A 15,348-nucleotide genomic window follows, 5' to 3' on the forward strand; every position below is an offset into this window, starting at 1 on the left:
CCTTCTTGTTTATTCAAGGAGTTTCTAGTGGCCTCTGAGTTAACTGGCACACAAAAGTAATTACGTTTAATGTACTTGATAGAGGCATACGGACCTCAGTCCTATGCCACAACTGTAGTGTATATTATTCCAATGCGCAGAGCCTATATGGGAAATTGAAACTACACTACACAGCCAGATCCTGTGAATCAGGATCTGTTGTCTGTGTTGTTGATGATGTTTCTGTGGGCGCACAGTTCACAGCTTCTACAGTACAAGAGCAAATAATAACTGTTTTGTTTTATGAAGAACCCTTTAGGCATTTTTTCGTGCCACATCGCACCTGAACAACAAATAGGATGCATGTGCGTTGCCAATGCATGTGCTTTAATTAAAAGAAGCTGAATTGGACCTGGAAGTTCATATTCCAGTGTGGTGTAAATGACAGTCGTTCAACTATTGCCAAGCTAAACAATGAAAGCGGGCGCGCTGCTGGGCATTGACATTTGTGTTGGGCCACCACCGGGTTTAACGCAGTCTGCCTGTTACGCTAGGACGACATTTCTGAATACATCAGCCTGCAGGCAAGAAGGGCACGTGCACACACTAAAAACACCCAGGCGTCAACGCGCCTGCCTGTGTTAGGCTGTTCAGCGCCTGTGCTCCTCCCGCACTCTGAAGCTGGTGCCTCTATGCCGTCCATCCCTGCAGCCCGTGGGTACACCGAGGCTGCGAGAGATTCACCTGCTCCTCTGGTGAGTTTTGCTCTCTCGGTGTTGTGGCGCTAGCTGGGAGGTTGGCAGTGTGGGGCTCCGGGAGGCACCTTTAGGCCTGAAAGCAAAGAAGGTCGACATACCTTCCTAGTCCGTCTGTCTGTCCACGTTTATATGAAGTATGCCGCCGTTACATAAGGTGCAGCAACATCACCCATTTTTGTGTGTTGCTTCTCTTGGACAATTATAAGTAAAGAGAAAGCAACCGGTCCTTAAAAATGACAAGTAAGACTGTACGGTAGGTTTACACAAAGGACTTTAATTGATTTATTTGTTCCTACCCCTGCGAAATATAGGCGATGTACCCGCATGCACAGCTATTGTGCGCACAATTCGCCCTTTTTGGAGTAGCGTAATGTGTGGATTTAGGACAGGGACATGGATTAGGAATATTTGCTCATAAATTACTGACTTTGTGGGAGCTTCTAAATAACTTCTTTACCACCCTTTTATTACAACTGAGACTAACAAAAAGTTCAGACTTATAATATTTTTCGTGATACCTAGACTTATTCGGACCCAGTTATAACGTGCTAAGGACAAAAGACCAGCACACAAGCGTCACGTGAGCATCTGCAATTGAGATAGGAGGACCTCCCTGGTCTTCTGATTGCATATCCTGATTTAGAGGAGAGTATGTTATCTGAATCAAATATTTATAATGTATACTAAAAGGTCCTGACAAGATGCTCTACAGCTGGGAGAGATATTGATATGATTTGTTATTAGGGTGGTCTCATTCTGTAATAATGCTACTTTTGCACAGGGGAACGCTAGTCAAATGAATTAGATGATGTGCTGTTTAGGTCTTGTCTGTCTTGTTATGTATAGTATGCATGCATTTACAAGAAGAACAATAGTCTGACAAGAAAGACAAGACCTAAACCTAAACAGCCCTCCTATTTATGTATATTATGCATGCATTTTCCAGAAGGACAAAAATGCATGCATAATATACATAAATAGAAGGGCTGTTTAGGTTTAGGTCTTGTCTTTCTGGTCAGACTATTGTTCTTCTTGAAAATGCATGCATAATATACATAAATAGGGCTTTTGGTCAGCAGGCTTCATTTATTGGTCTTTTAAATTGCCACTCACATTTTATATTTACCCACCAAAGCATGAGGTAATGTCAGCCCACTTTCTCAATTTCATTGACTCCCTTAAATTTGAGTCATTGCACAAATTCTGTGCAGATCGTTCGCACCCACTAAAAAAAATTGTTCCTTTCTCTTCAGTGACAAAACTGATTCAAAATGGACTTCCTTTATTTATTTTTTTATTTTTAAAAAACAACATTTATTTTGCCTGCAGTTTTGATGCCTTATTTACCTCTTAGCTGACTGTGATTGTAATGCTGGGTTAGGTCTTAATGCATTGACTCGTTTGTCTACTTCACAAATAAACATTTCAACAATATAAATTGTATCATCTATGGAAAAACTGAAAAGCTTCATAATCAAAAAAATATATAGCTCTGGTAAAACGGTTACATCTGTCAATCTTTTGTTCAATTTCATATTTTTGTTGCAAGCATCGGACACCCAGGTTTAGATGGCTTAATTTAAAAAAAACTTTTGTGTCATATACGTGTCATAAAAATAAACAAAAAACTTTCCAACGCCAGACCTTTAGGGTCTTATTCTTTAAAATAATTCTATTTCCTAGCTTGACTTATCATGTTTATTTATTCTATTCATTGTTTACACAACACTTGAATATAACTCGGTAATGATTCATTATTGCTTTAGTTTCCGTTTAACTTAAGGTCCACCTTTGTTAATAATTACGTTAAGATTTCTATTTGTTTTAAGGCTTTTACCGTGCTTTGGGTTTTATTTTAGGTTGATGAGATTTTCTATTGCCATAACCTAGCATGTAAATCAGAAAAAGAGAATAACATTTTAATTCTGTAATAAATTGGTATACTACGTGCTTTAAAATGTACATAAATAGTATTAAAAATAAAATATTTGGATTTACAAATAGTTATAGTCTTCTTTATTTTCTAGACTCAGTGAACTAAATGAATGGTTCAAATTTGTTCAGCGTTTCAATAGTATGAATCTCACTTTGGCTCACATTTTCAATTTTATAACTTCTACTTCTGCAGACAATACTCATGTCTCTGCAACCTCAATAATGGATTGTATGATAGAGGCATACATGGCTAAACTGTGCGTGCCTCTACTACGCAGCCTGAACCACGAATGTGTCTTAACCACGCCTTCCTTTTCCATGAAATGTCATGGTAAAGGCATGTATGGTAAGGGGTTATGTGTGGATAAGGTTGCCACTACTCCAACTCCCCTCCCACAGCCCTAAATTACAAACCCCTTCCCTGACCCCCCTGCCCTAAGGCCAAAACCTTCCCTGAAAACTACCCATTCGCCTCCCCCTGCCTTGGGGCTTAAAACCCTGCCTCTTAACATACACTACACCACCCACACCCCCTGTGCTGTCCCAAAAACTACCCCAACCCCTTCCACTGCCCTGTGCTGTCACTAAAACTACCCCAACCCTAACCCCTTATTTAAAAAACTACCCAGACCCTCCTGAGCCCTAAAAACGACACCGTCCTCCCCTAAGCCCTAAAAACTACCTCAACTACCAATTCCCCTCCTCTGCCCTGTGGCCTAAAACCCTGCCCCTTGACTTACACTACCCTGATTCCCCAACCCCTGCGCTGTCCCTAAAACGACACCAACCCCTTCCACTGCCCTGACGCTAAAAACTCTAACTGCTGATTAAAAAGAAATACCAACCTCCTGAGCCCTAAAATCTGCCCGCCCTCCCTTAAGCCCAAAATACTACCCGACCCCCAGTCCTAAAAATTACCCCAACCCCCCAGCCCTGAAAACTACCCCCCACAAACATTCACCGTCTGCTCAGAACAGGTGTTAAATGTTTGTGGAAAAGACAATCCAATGGAATGGAAAACTCTGTATGGTTTTCCGACCAGAAAACCACAGAGTAATTACATAACAATAAGTCTACCATAACATTGTCACTATCTCCACTGTATAACCTTTGCCTAATCACTAGTACCAAGCTTAATCTCTAACCCTTACCATTAACAACAGCAAAACAGCAAAGAAACAAGAGACCACACCCCCTTCAAGACAGCACTCAGTCAGTACCACCGCCTTATTATTATTATTATTATTAATAAAAATTTGTGCAGCGCATAGCTATCCTCAGGCATCCCAGCGCTAGCAATCAGGCAGACGACCAGTAGGAATTTATGGGGCTGTTTGTGGGAAAAGCCAGGTTTTCAAGAGTTTGCGAAAAGGGAGGATACTGGCTTCAGAGCGAATGTGTAAAGGCAAGGAGTTCCACAGTTTTGCCACAATATACACAAACAATCTGCCTCCCGCTCTTTTCCTTCTGATTTTGGGGACAGCTAGCAAATTAAGGTTAAGAGAACGAAGCTCCCTTGCGGGCCGATAAGGAATGATGAGGGACTTGTTGATTTCCGGGCCCATTACCCATACAGTCTTATGGGCAAGACACAAGGCCTTAAATTTTGTTCTTCCAAGATAGGTAGCCAGTGTAAAGCTTTTAGAGCTGGCTTGGCTGATTGTGACCTAGCGATGCCCAGAAGAATCCTGGCAGCACAATTCTGAGCAACCTGGAGTTTCCTCAATGTCGCATTCGGAGATCCCACGTAAAGGGAGTTAACATAATCCAGTCGTGATAGAACTAACGCTTGGACTAAGGTGCACTTGGCAGTCAATGGCAACAGGGGGAGAATTTTCCGAATTGATCTGAGTATCCCAAAACAGACCCCTGTCACCTTCACTGCTTGGTGGTCAAATTTGAGAGCATTGTCCACCAAACACCCAAGCTCTTTATCTTGGTTTTGGGGGTTGGAGGAGGACCGAGTGATGACCAATTGTGTGTCATTCGCGTAGGTCACAATCTTAATGTTATGAGGTAGAACAATGTTAGCCCATGGCCACATATAAACATTAAAAAGTGTGGGGCTAATTTGAGGAGCCCTGCGGGACTCCACAATTGAGTTCTAGTTTCTCAGAGGAAACATCGTTGGAAAAGACTTGAAAAGTTCTTTTGTCGAGATAAGATTGTATCCACAAAAGCGCCTTATCTTGAAGCCCCAGCATCTTAAGTCTCTCTGCCATAATGGATGGGTTAACAGTATCGAAGGCCGAGCTTATATCAAGGAGGATGATGGAAACTGCTCCTCCTTGATCCAGGATCTGTTTAGAGTCCTCAATCACAGACAGAAGGGCGGTCTCAGTTCCGTGATTAGGACAGAAGCCCGTCTGAGTTGCATGCAGAAGATCATGACTTTCCAGAAAATTGGAGAGGATGGAGTTCACATATTTTTCAAAAGTTTTTACAATTGCTGGCAGCAACGAGATGGGGTGAAAATTGCCCAAATCTGTTGCTTCAGGCTTGGTTTTTCCAATAGAGCCCTGACCATAGCGTGTTTCCATGGACCTGGGACGGATCCTAAGGACAAGGATATATTTACCATCGCCAGGATACTGGGAAAGATCGCATTTCCAGATTTATGTAGAATTAATGGAGGGGCTGGATCTAAAGGGGAGCCTGATTTTGTTTGGGTAAACATTTCTGTCAGTTTTTCTAGCTTCATGGCTGGGAATTCATCAAGCCATACCTCTGGAATGCTTCCTGCCAGTTTGGAATCTGCCAGATCACTCGGGCAGGGTAGGTTTGGGAACGTGGTGTAAAATGTTTATTTTTATTTTCTCCTGAAAAAACTCTGCGAGTGCGTTGCACTGTTTTGAGGAGATTTCTAGATCCAAATCATTCTTAGGGGGCTCTAGGAGATCCTGAGCTACCCAAAAAAAATTATCTCGAAGTGTTAGTGGCTGAGGTGATAATGCCTTCATAGTAGGCGGCCTGCACTTTTTTTAAGATAGATTTTCATGGCTTCCCTATATTTTAGTTTCCCTAGCTCCCTATAATCTTTCCTCCATTCCCTCTCAAGTCTCTTGCATGTCTGCTTAAGTCTTTTTCAAGTCAGGGGAATATCATGCAGTCTTTTTATCCCTACTGTTATTGTTGGGTTTGGTAGGTGCCATCGTGTCAAGTGAGAACTCGATCCAGCTATTAAAATTTGCCGAAGCTTCGGTAAGACTAGAGCTAGGCGTGGGTTTAAGATTGTTAAGTGCTGTCATCCAGAGCCCACCGGCGAATTTGGCCCAGTGGCGTGTTTTCATCCCGCTGACGTTAGTATGGGGAATATGCAAAGATGCTAATATATAAAATGGGGTCAGGAAATGATCAGACCAAGGGATAGCCCTAGGTTCACTCACCCATATTCCAGCATGGTTGCTGAAAATAGGGTCTAAGGTATAGTCTTTCATGTGGGTGGGACCTACTACTTTTTTGGCAAGCTGGATCGCAATGCGATCTTCAATAAGTTCCATTGATTCTATCTTATTGGGGTCATTCAAGTGAATGTTAAAATATCCTAATAGCATGGTATGAGGGGAAGTGGTTACTAATGTGGAAGCAACCTCAGGGAGAGATTTGATAAATCCACCTTATCCTCCGGGGTTGTGATAGATAAGAACTCCACTAAAAGAGTGGGTCGCGGAGAGAGCCAAATTGAATGTGAGGCTTTCACAGTCCAGAATGCTATTGGATTCGGCCTTGCATTTAATCATGCTTTTATGGATTATAGCAATCCCTCCTCCTTTCCTTATATCCCGATCGCACCGTTTGATGATAAAGCCTGGGGGCAAGGTCTGTACCAAGTCCGGTTCCAATGCACTATTTAACCAGGTTTCTGTGAGGAAAAGCGCGTCTGGGTCTTCATCCTCAAGGAACATCCTGATCTCCAGAGAGTGTTTGGGTAAAGATCTGCAATTTAGGAGGAAACAAAGAGGAAAGCCCTAACAGACCACATAGAAGCCAGCACAAACTGCAGTAAGGAGCTCTTCACCATCGGAATGAGTTCTCCAACCCTGCAGCCAGTGAGAACAACATCACCCCCTGCGAGAACTATGTGACACCCTGGAGGACTTCTTCCACACTCAAGCCACGATCTCTATCATGAACTCTGTGCACTCAATAGCACCCACAGACCCCAGTACCCACCATGTCTTCAACCTCAGTAGCAAGACGATTGGCGACAAGCTCAAGAAAGTCCTGAACACCTTTATCACCTTGCACTCCAATCTGAGGACTGGAAACACACGGAAATGAAGGCCCTCCTGAAGAAACCATCCGCTGACCCAGCAGATTCAAAGAACTACCAGCCCTGCTCCCCTTTCCAGCAAAAGTTCTCAAGAAGGCAATCAACTAGTAACTCAATAACCTCCTGGACCCCTCACAATCCGGATTTCGAGCCAACCACAGCACCAAAACAGCCCTGATCGCAGCCTCTGACGACATCTTGGACCCCCTAGACTGATGCGAAACAGAAGCGCTCATTTTTCTGGACCCGTCAGCCACCTTTGACACAAACTCACATCACATCTTGATCAACAGACTCTACCACATCGGAATCTAGGGAGACGTCATCAAATGGACCACCTTATACCTCACCGGAAAAACCCAGAGAATCTGTCTCCCACTGTTCACCTTGAAACCCAAGAAGATCCTCTGTGGCATCCCACAAGAATCATCCCTCAGCCCCACCATCTTCATCACTTACATGAACCCCTTGGCTAACACCATCACATCACATAAACTTAATATCATCTCCTATGCCAACAACACCCGATAATGTTTCCGCTGTCAGAAGAACGCTCCACTATCAGAGCCACCTTCCACAGTTGTATGATGAAGGTTGTCGACTGGATGAAGAACAACTGTCTCGAGCTCAACTCGAACAAGAGAGAAGTCCTCATCTTTGGCAACAACATCTCACCATGGAATGATCCTTGGTGGCTTGCTGAACTTGGCCCATACCTCCACCTGACAGGCCAAGCCTCCAACCTCTGCATCATCTTGGACAGCAAGCTATCTATAAAAAAACCAGGTAAATGCAGTCTCATCTGCTTGCTTCCACAGCCTCCGCATGCTCCACAAGATCTTCAGCTGTCTCCCAGTCAACACCAGAAGGACTGTCATGCAGGAACTCATCACCAGCAGGCTTTCCTATGGGAGCACACTGTACGTAGGACTCACTGCCTGGCTCCAGAAGAGACTACAGACAATACAAAACTCATCTGCATAACTCATCCTTGACCTCCACAGATGGGCGCACATCACACCACACCTCAAGAAGCTACACTGGCTCCCCATCCAGAAGAGATGGCAGATCAAGATGTTGACCCACACATGCAAAGCCCTGCACAACGAAGAACCAGCATACATCAACAAACACTTGGCCTTCCACCAACCGACCAGACACCTACGATCCACCTCCCTGCTTCTCGCAAACACCCCACAAATCCGTCAAATAAACAGTGGCGGTTGCTCCTTTGCACACCTGGCAGCAGAAGTGTGGAACAATCTTCCCCTGCAGCTCAGAACTGCCTCAGTGCTCAAGCAATTCAGGAGAGAACTCAAGACGTGGCTGTTCGAATGAACAGATCACCGTGAAATAGTTAGCAATGCTAGCACCTTGAGACCCTCAATGGTGATTAGCCACGCTTTATAAATCCCTGATTGATTGAAGAAACTCTTAGGTTTATTAGAATTCATTAAATTATGCTAAATGAAAGTCAAATACAAGAAACCAAATTGCAATATATAAACTTAATATAAAGTTCCTTTCCTTAACTCTATCATCATACCTGAAGTTTAAGCATTTTATATTGATGATTTAAAATAAATTACATGAATTTATACACCTAGATCCTAACCTTAATCTGACCTCTAATCCTAACCAATGTTAAATCTTGAATTACTCATAGAAAAATAAATGAAATTAATTTCAATCTGTTTTCATCTAGCCACAATGCTTTGATTACTTACCTGCAATTCCATTACTCCGACTTTATTTCCTTTTCCCAATCATCACACCCGGAGATATGTCTCTGGACATATAACCCTAAGCATGAGCATCATTGCAATCAACTAGCACCAGTTAAAAATGGTGGAAAGCACAACCAGAATGCCACCAGAGTGCCCAAAGTTAAAAGTTTTACAAAAAAGAAGGCATCTGCAATAGCAGACATGCACAATGCAAAAAGAGGGCTATGGCAGCCAAAAGTAATCAGTAGTCAAGCAATTCACAACTATGACTTGGGGAAACAAAGACCATAAGACAGCAGCAGCAGACACCCTCCAATCTAAGCAACAAAAGAGAGCAGAGATTAGAGAAATGATCACCGAGTCTTTTTTTTGGGAGAGCCTCAGGAACAAAAACTGCAGTCAGCGAGGCCAGGAGGCAGAAAAAGACAAAGAACCACCAGAGAACAGGAAGAAAGGAATCAAACAGTCTCAGTCAAGAGAAGATAGGGCCCTGCATCCAATTGTGAACACAGGGCAAAGCCTGTGTCAGGAGGAGCCAACAAAGGCCACCAGGTAAATGCCAAAGCAGGGAACCAGCAGATTGGACCATCAGAGAAAGCCACCTACTACAGCATAGACTAAAGAAGGACCACATTGAGGTGGGAGCATGGGCACAAAGCAAAAGAGATGCAAGCATTTAACATGAAGGGGACAAGTGCTTAGTCCCAAGGACAGAAACTCTGATACTCAGGACAATATCGAGCAAGGAGGGAGGTCTACCATAGGCCACATCACATGGACATAGACAATACTAATGCAGAAAGGGACATCAAAAAAGCAATAAGGGCAGAGGTGCAGAACACCTAAGTTATACCAACGTGAGTAGCGACATCACCAGACCTTTCTTCATGCATCACGAATCTGAGACTGTGTGACACACTTGGACCTTTGGATACACGCCCGACTATATTGGACGTCGCTATAAACAGAAAGCCCTTTGTGGGTTGGAATTATCACCATAATATAAGGGTATACGTAAAGAAAACAGAGCCTTGATAAAGTCGCGGCACGATTTCCCTTGTAAGCGACGAAACACGTGTTGGCTGTTTGAAGACCGAAGGAATAAAAAGAAAAGAACAAGAATTACTTTGATGTATTCTATTTGTGCTCACATTCTGCACTGGGATAATCATTGTGACTTGACTTTCGTGTGCTGAGGATTTTCTTTTGCATATTAGTTGGTTCAGGTTAACGATCTTTTGAGGAGATCGGTGGTTCTCCTCACCTTACAGCACAGAGACAAAGATAGGCCTTTTCATATCAATATTTGTGCTATTCTCCTGAGTGGCGTCCTTGTCTTAAAAAATAATACCACTGGCCAGTAGTGTCGAACACCTAAGTTATGCCCAAGCCAAGCACAGCCCAAGAAAGTTTGCATGGGCCAGCCCACCAGCCTGCACTCCAAAGAAGGGGGATAAGTGAAGTCAGGATACAGGGTTCCACCCCGTAAAAGAATACAGCGACAGGAGTTGACACCAACATGTGGGGCAGGACAAACCAGGAATTACAAAAAAAGATCAAGCCCAGTGCGTTTCCAGGCACAAAACGAGCACATGGATATGTACATCACTAAACCCCACACAAATAAAAAGGAGGTGGGACACAAAACACAAAGGTTGCACAGGGAGTCAACATTCTACGCCTCAGAAGTAGTGGCCCACTGAACAATGTACCAAATGTAGGAAAGGACTTGCCCAGCAAGGCTCAAGCCACAGCCTCATCCCTAACCCTAATGGCCATGAACTTAAATAGGGAGTGGAAGGCCATATAAGAAGGGCCTTTTCAGAGGGCCATAGGGCAAGCAGGAGATACTTAACCCAATTGCAGAGGTTAACGCATTTCACTCCTGATGTCCCAGGGCCCTACCCACTACGGGGCCTGAGTAACTGGGCAAACGGTGATCGGAGAGTGTTTCATACTGATTCCTCGGGACGACGAACCAGGACAATGGCTCTGATATCACTGTGGCCCTCTTCCCTGTCACATGTGGGTCTCCGATTTCAGCTGGCACGCAGGTGACAGATGGATCCCTGAGGTGGTTCACCTTCTGGCAACACAGGTGTCACCGACTTTGGCACTCACACTGGCAACGGGCCACATTTAATGGTCGACCCCTTCCTGCTCACGCCGGGGTTGGTGTGCACCATGAATATCTAATCAACAATATCAATGGGGCAGAATATTGTAAATAAAATATGGACAGGTAAGTCTAGGTTTCCTTTACCTATTTCCACATATATTTACCAACGCAGTACATATATCTTTGAGATAGATAGATGTGGAGTTAGGAATGGGAAATCGATATTTTCCTATATCCACTTACATTTAATGTTTTGGCCCGATATTCTGTGCTCAAGATTAGTATGCCACAATATTGCTAGTATCAATATTCAATAGTATAATCAGGGGGACCACCTACTTCACAGAATCGGTGTGGATGGCCTGCATTCCTGCCATGGTCCTGACCAGACCACTCAGACTTCGCTCCCTGGGATCTAATCGTCAGGATCCTGCTGAATATCAAACAAAAGCTCTGAGAGGCAACATAAAGAAACTTTCAAATATTGGAGGCACAAATGATAGACAGATGCACATGAGACGAGAGGAAATCTTTAGATTTTTGATCATTTATTTCAGATGTTTTAGATCAAAAGCCAATACAGCCAATGTGTTTCACCCGTGGCGGGCTTCTTCAGGGCATCCAAGAAAGGAAGGAGAGAAGCTCCTCTAGAGATACAAATTCTGTTTCAGCACAAGTGGTGAAGGGAGACGAACCACCCACTGTATGTGCCAAGAAAAGTCTTTAATGTAGTCCAATATTGGCAAGACAATTTTAGAGAGTGATATTCCTCCACTGGAGAGCCTCAAAGTGGTGCAGCAAAGTAAGATTTCTCAGACAGAGAGCCTGTTTAGGCTATGGTAAGGCCCAAAAGGCATTTAAGGTGTGGAACCATCCCCCACATCTTAGAGTGTACCCGTATCGTTTTCCGGCATCACGACGCGGCCAAATCAATTAAAAAACGTGCTTTTCTGAATATTTAAGACTACATGAGTCTGTGCGATAGCATGTTCCCCTGGCTATCATTGTTAATTTAAATCCTGCTGAATATCTCTCCCTCTAATCTCTCTTAGCTTCCTCCTAGGACTTCACTGGTCTTGCTCAGCAGACATACTCTAGGCACTCTCCTTTTCAGAGGGTGTACTGGCAGGTAGGCAGACTCTAGGCTCTCTCGTCCTCACAGGGTGCTCTGATCTTGGTCGGCAGACAAAGGGCTGCTGGTCCACTCTGAACTGAAGGGGTCTTAACTCCCTGGGTGATGCTCCCTCACCCAGCAGAGAGACTAACGTACCTTGGTGCCCAGTTATAGTTCCCTTGGCAACATAGTATTTGCGATCTCCTCTCTCTTGATGAGACAGTGCTGTTCAAGAGGTATGGGACACATGCTCCCAACTCTATAGTCCAAATCCAGAAGTATCTGTGATTTAGTGTCAGGCCTTTGAAACTTGTGTTGGGGGTGTTAGCTATTTTTAAGTGCTCCCTCCTGTGCACTGCCCTTTGTCAAAGGGACCATCTGCCACAACAGTAGTGTCTCTAATTATGAGTGACCTATAACACAAGCCAAGGGAGGAACCAGGACCCACACCTGGCTGTCAGCCACCACTGAAATATGAGCCATATAGGTTCAAGGGACAAAGTCTTCCTCTCTTTTCAGATTCCCTGGTAATGCCAAACTTATTAGTCCATCATCTTCCTGACAATGTTATGTTATGTTATGTTATTAGTATTTTTAAAGTGCAAACTGTTACCCGAAGGTGTCCTGGCGCTGTCTACACACCTCCCTATGAGACCTACATATGAGGCCAGGATTAAACGCCAAATAGCCAGGTTTGAAAGGTTTTCCTGAATACCAGTAGATAAGTGCAATTTCTCAGATGGAATGGGAGGGCATTCCATGCCTTGGCTGCCCCTGCCAAAAACTCCTACCTCCCCAGCTGGCTTTTTTAGAGATAGGAACTGTTACCAATTTTGCTCCCAGAGAGCGAAGTGGTCTATTGGGGGCATACCAGTGAAACTGCTGCTTAAGATGATTCGGACCGATACCCTGAAGGGCTTTGTAAACAGTACAGAGTGATTTAAACTGCACCTGTTTCTTAACGGGTAGCCAGTGAAGTCTTCTGATGTCACCGGAGACAGAGGCAAATTTAGCTGTCCCTGTGAGCAGTATGGCGGCCGAGTTTTGTAGGAGTTGGAGTCGATGCAGTAACCGCTCCTGAATATGAAGGTAAAGGCTGTTATAATAGTCCAGCCTCGACATAGTTAAAGCAGTGACTATTGTACGTTGATTTTCCATAGGTAAAAACTGTAGGATTTTCTTGCAAGTTCTAAGAGCAAATGTGGTAGCTGAGACAACTGAATTAACTTGGTCCTCAAAATTGAGTTTGTTATCAATCAGGACTCCCAGATTTTTTACTTTCCTAGTGGGGATCGGAAGCAAGCCCAAAGAGTCTGTCCAACAACTAGGGGTCCAGAACTTGAGGTCATTACCAAACAGAATGACTTCCGTTTTACCAGAGTTGAGTTTTAAACAATTTTGGGACATCCATTTACCCACTGCTTCCATGCAATTGTGAAATCGTTTTGCTGTCCCCATTTCTTGCCCTGGTAGCAGAGACACCACAATTTGAGTGTTGTCTGCGTACGATGTTAGAGCAAATCCAAAGGATTTGATCAGGGGGCCAGAGAGGACACATAAACATTAAAAAGGGTAGGGCTAAGAGAAGAACCCTGAGGAACTCCGCTAGGCAGTGAGAAAGGTTTGGAACAGAATGTGCCGAGTGACACTGTTTGCATTCTGTCCGAGAGGGAGGACTTCAGGAGTTCCCATGATGTACCACGGACTCCACACCCCCACAGCCGGTCCATCAGCAGGTCATGATGGACCGTGTCAAAGGCCGCAGACAGATCTAACATAATCATTGCGGCCTTGCCTCCCTGGTCAAGTACGGTCCTAATTTCTTCTGTAGATTTTAAGAGAGTGGACTCCGTACTGTGCCCCTCTCTGAACCCATATTGCGTTGGATCCAATACTTGCGCTTCTCGTAAGTATGTGCTTAACTGTGTGTTCATACTTTTCTCTACCAGTTTAGCTGAGATGGGCCGAAAGTTATTAGGATCCTTCGTGTCCAAGCTAGGCTTCTTGAGCAGAGGTAATATGGATGCATTTTCCAAAGCTTTGGGAAAATGTCCTTCCTTGAACATCGCATTCATCATAGAGGTAAGACTTATAACAATGGTTTCTGGGGCTAGTTTTAAAACCGCAACCGGACATGGATAATAAGGTGAGCCTAATTTAGTTGACATCAACGACTTATGAATATCCCTGGTGGATAAAGGTGCGAACTCTTCAAATATCAGATGGAGAACTGACCGAGATTTGTATCTCTCTCTGATGTCCAATGTTCCATCTGTTGTTGGACCATTAAGGTGCCGATTAGGATCCTGGAAAAAATTTCCCCGTACGACTCGTATCCGGCCTTTTTACCATACGAATCGTACAAGTGCCGTACAAACTGCCAAGTACGATTCACATGGGAAAAAGTCCATACGAATCGCATTGGTAATAATTCCCCACACGTCCTCGGGTCGGAAAATGTGTCCGACACGTCCCCGGACGATTTACCATACAAATGTGAAAAGTGAAGTCTGACCGCGCAAGTACGATCCATCCCGTGCGTCCGATGTTACAACCGTATGGAAAAAACACCGTCCGCACCGAACTCCCATAGCAACCATGGAGACATGTGCCCGCATACGCGCCGAACACCCCCCAGCCCCCGTATGTATGCGCCCAACCACCCCCCCAGCCCTCGTATGTACGCACCGAACCCCCACCCGTGCATGTACACCCCCGTACGTACAGACCGTACACCCACCCGTGTATATACACCCGTGTACGTACGGCCCGTGTATGTATGGAGCGTACCCCCACCCCAACAGTGAATGTACAGACCGTACCCCCACCTGCATATGTATGGAGCGTACCCCCACCCCAACAGTGTATGTACAGACCGTACCCCCACCCGCGTATGTATGGAGCGTACCCCCACCCCAACAGTGTATGTACGGACCGTACCCACACCTGCGTATGTATGGAGCGTACCCCCACCCCTACCGTGTATGTACGGACCGTACCCTCACCCGCGTATGTACACCAGTGTATGTACGAACCTTACCCCCAGCCGCATATGTATGGAGCGTACCCCCACCCCAACAGTGTATGTACGGACCGTACCTTCACCCGTGTATGTATGGAGCGTACCCCCACCCCAACAGTGAATGTACGGACCGTACCCCCACCCGCGTATGTATGGAGCGCACCCCCACCCCAACAGTATATGTACGGACCGTACCCTCACCCGCGTATGTATGGAGTGTACCCCCACCCCAACAGTGTATGTACGGACCGTACCCTCACCCGCGTATGTACACCAGTGTATGTACGAACCTTACCCCCAGCCGCATATGTATGGAGCGTACCCCCACCCCAACAGTGTATGTACGGACCGTACCTTCACCCGTGTATGTATGGAGCGTACCCCCACCCCAACAGTGAATGTACGGACCGTACCCCCACCC

The 15,348-nt window shown here is 44.9% G+C and overlaps 1 protein-coding gene across 1 annotated transcript in view; it reads left to right on the plus strand.

The window, feature by feature from the left end:
• Window positions 1-504: 504 nt before the first annotated feature.
• Window positions 505-15,348, plus strand: part of LOC146789325 (ATP-dependent translocase ABCB1-like) — a 1,722,143-nt gene continuing 1,707,299 nt past the window's right edge. Inside the window, exon 1 of the mRNA XM_085631119.1 lies at window positions 505-734. The gene's annotated coding sequence lies outside the window, so the exon portion shown is untranslated. The remainder of the gene's footprint in view (window positions 735-15,348) is intronic.

The sequence above is a fragment of the Triturus cristatus genome, chromosome 10 (genome assembly GCF_964204655.1).
Source record: "Triturus cristatus chromosome 10, aTriCri1.1, whole genome shotgun sequence".
NCBI classification, from domain to species: domain Eukaryota; kingdom Metazoa; phylum Chordata; class Amphibia; order Caudata; family Salamandridae; genus Triturus; species Triturus cristatus.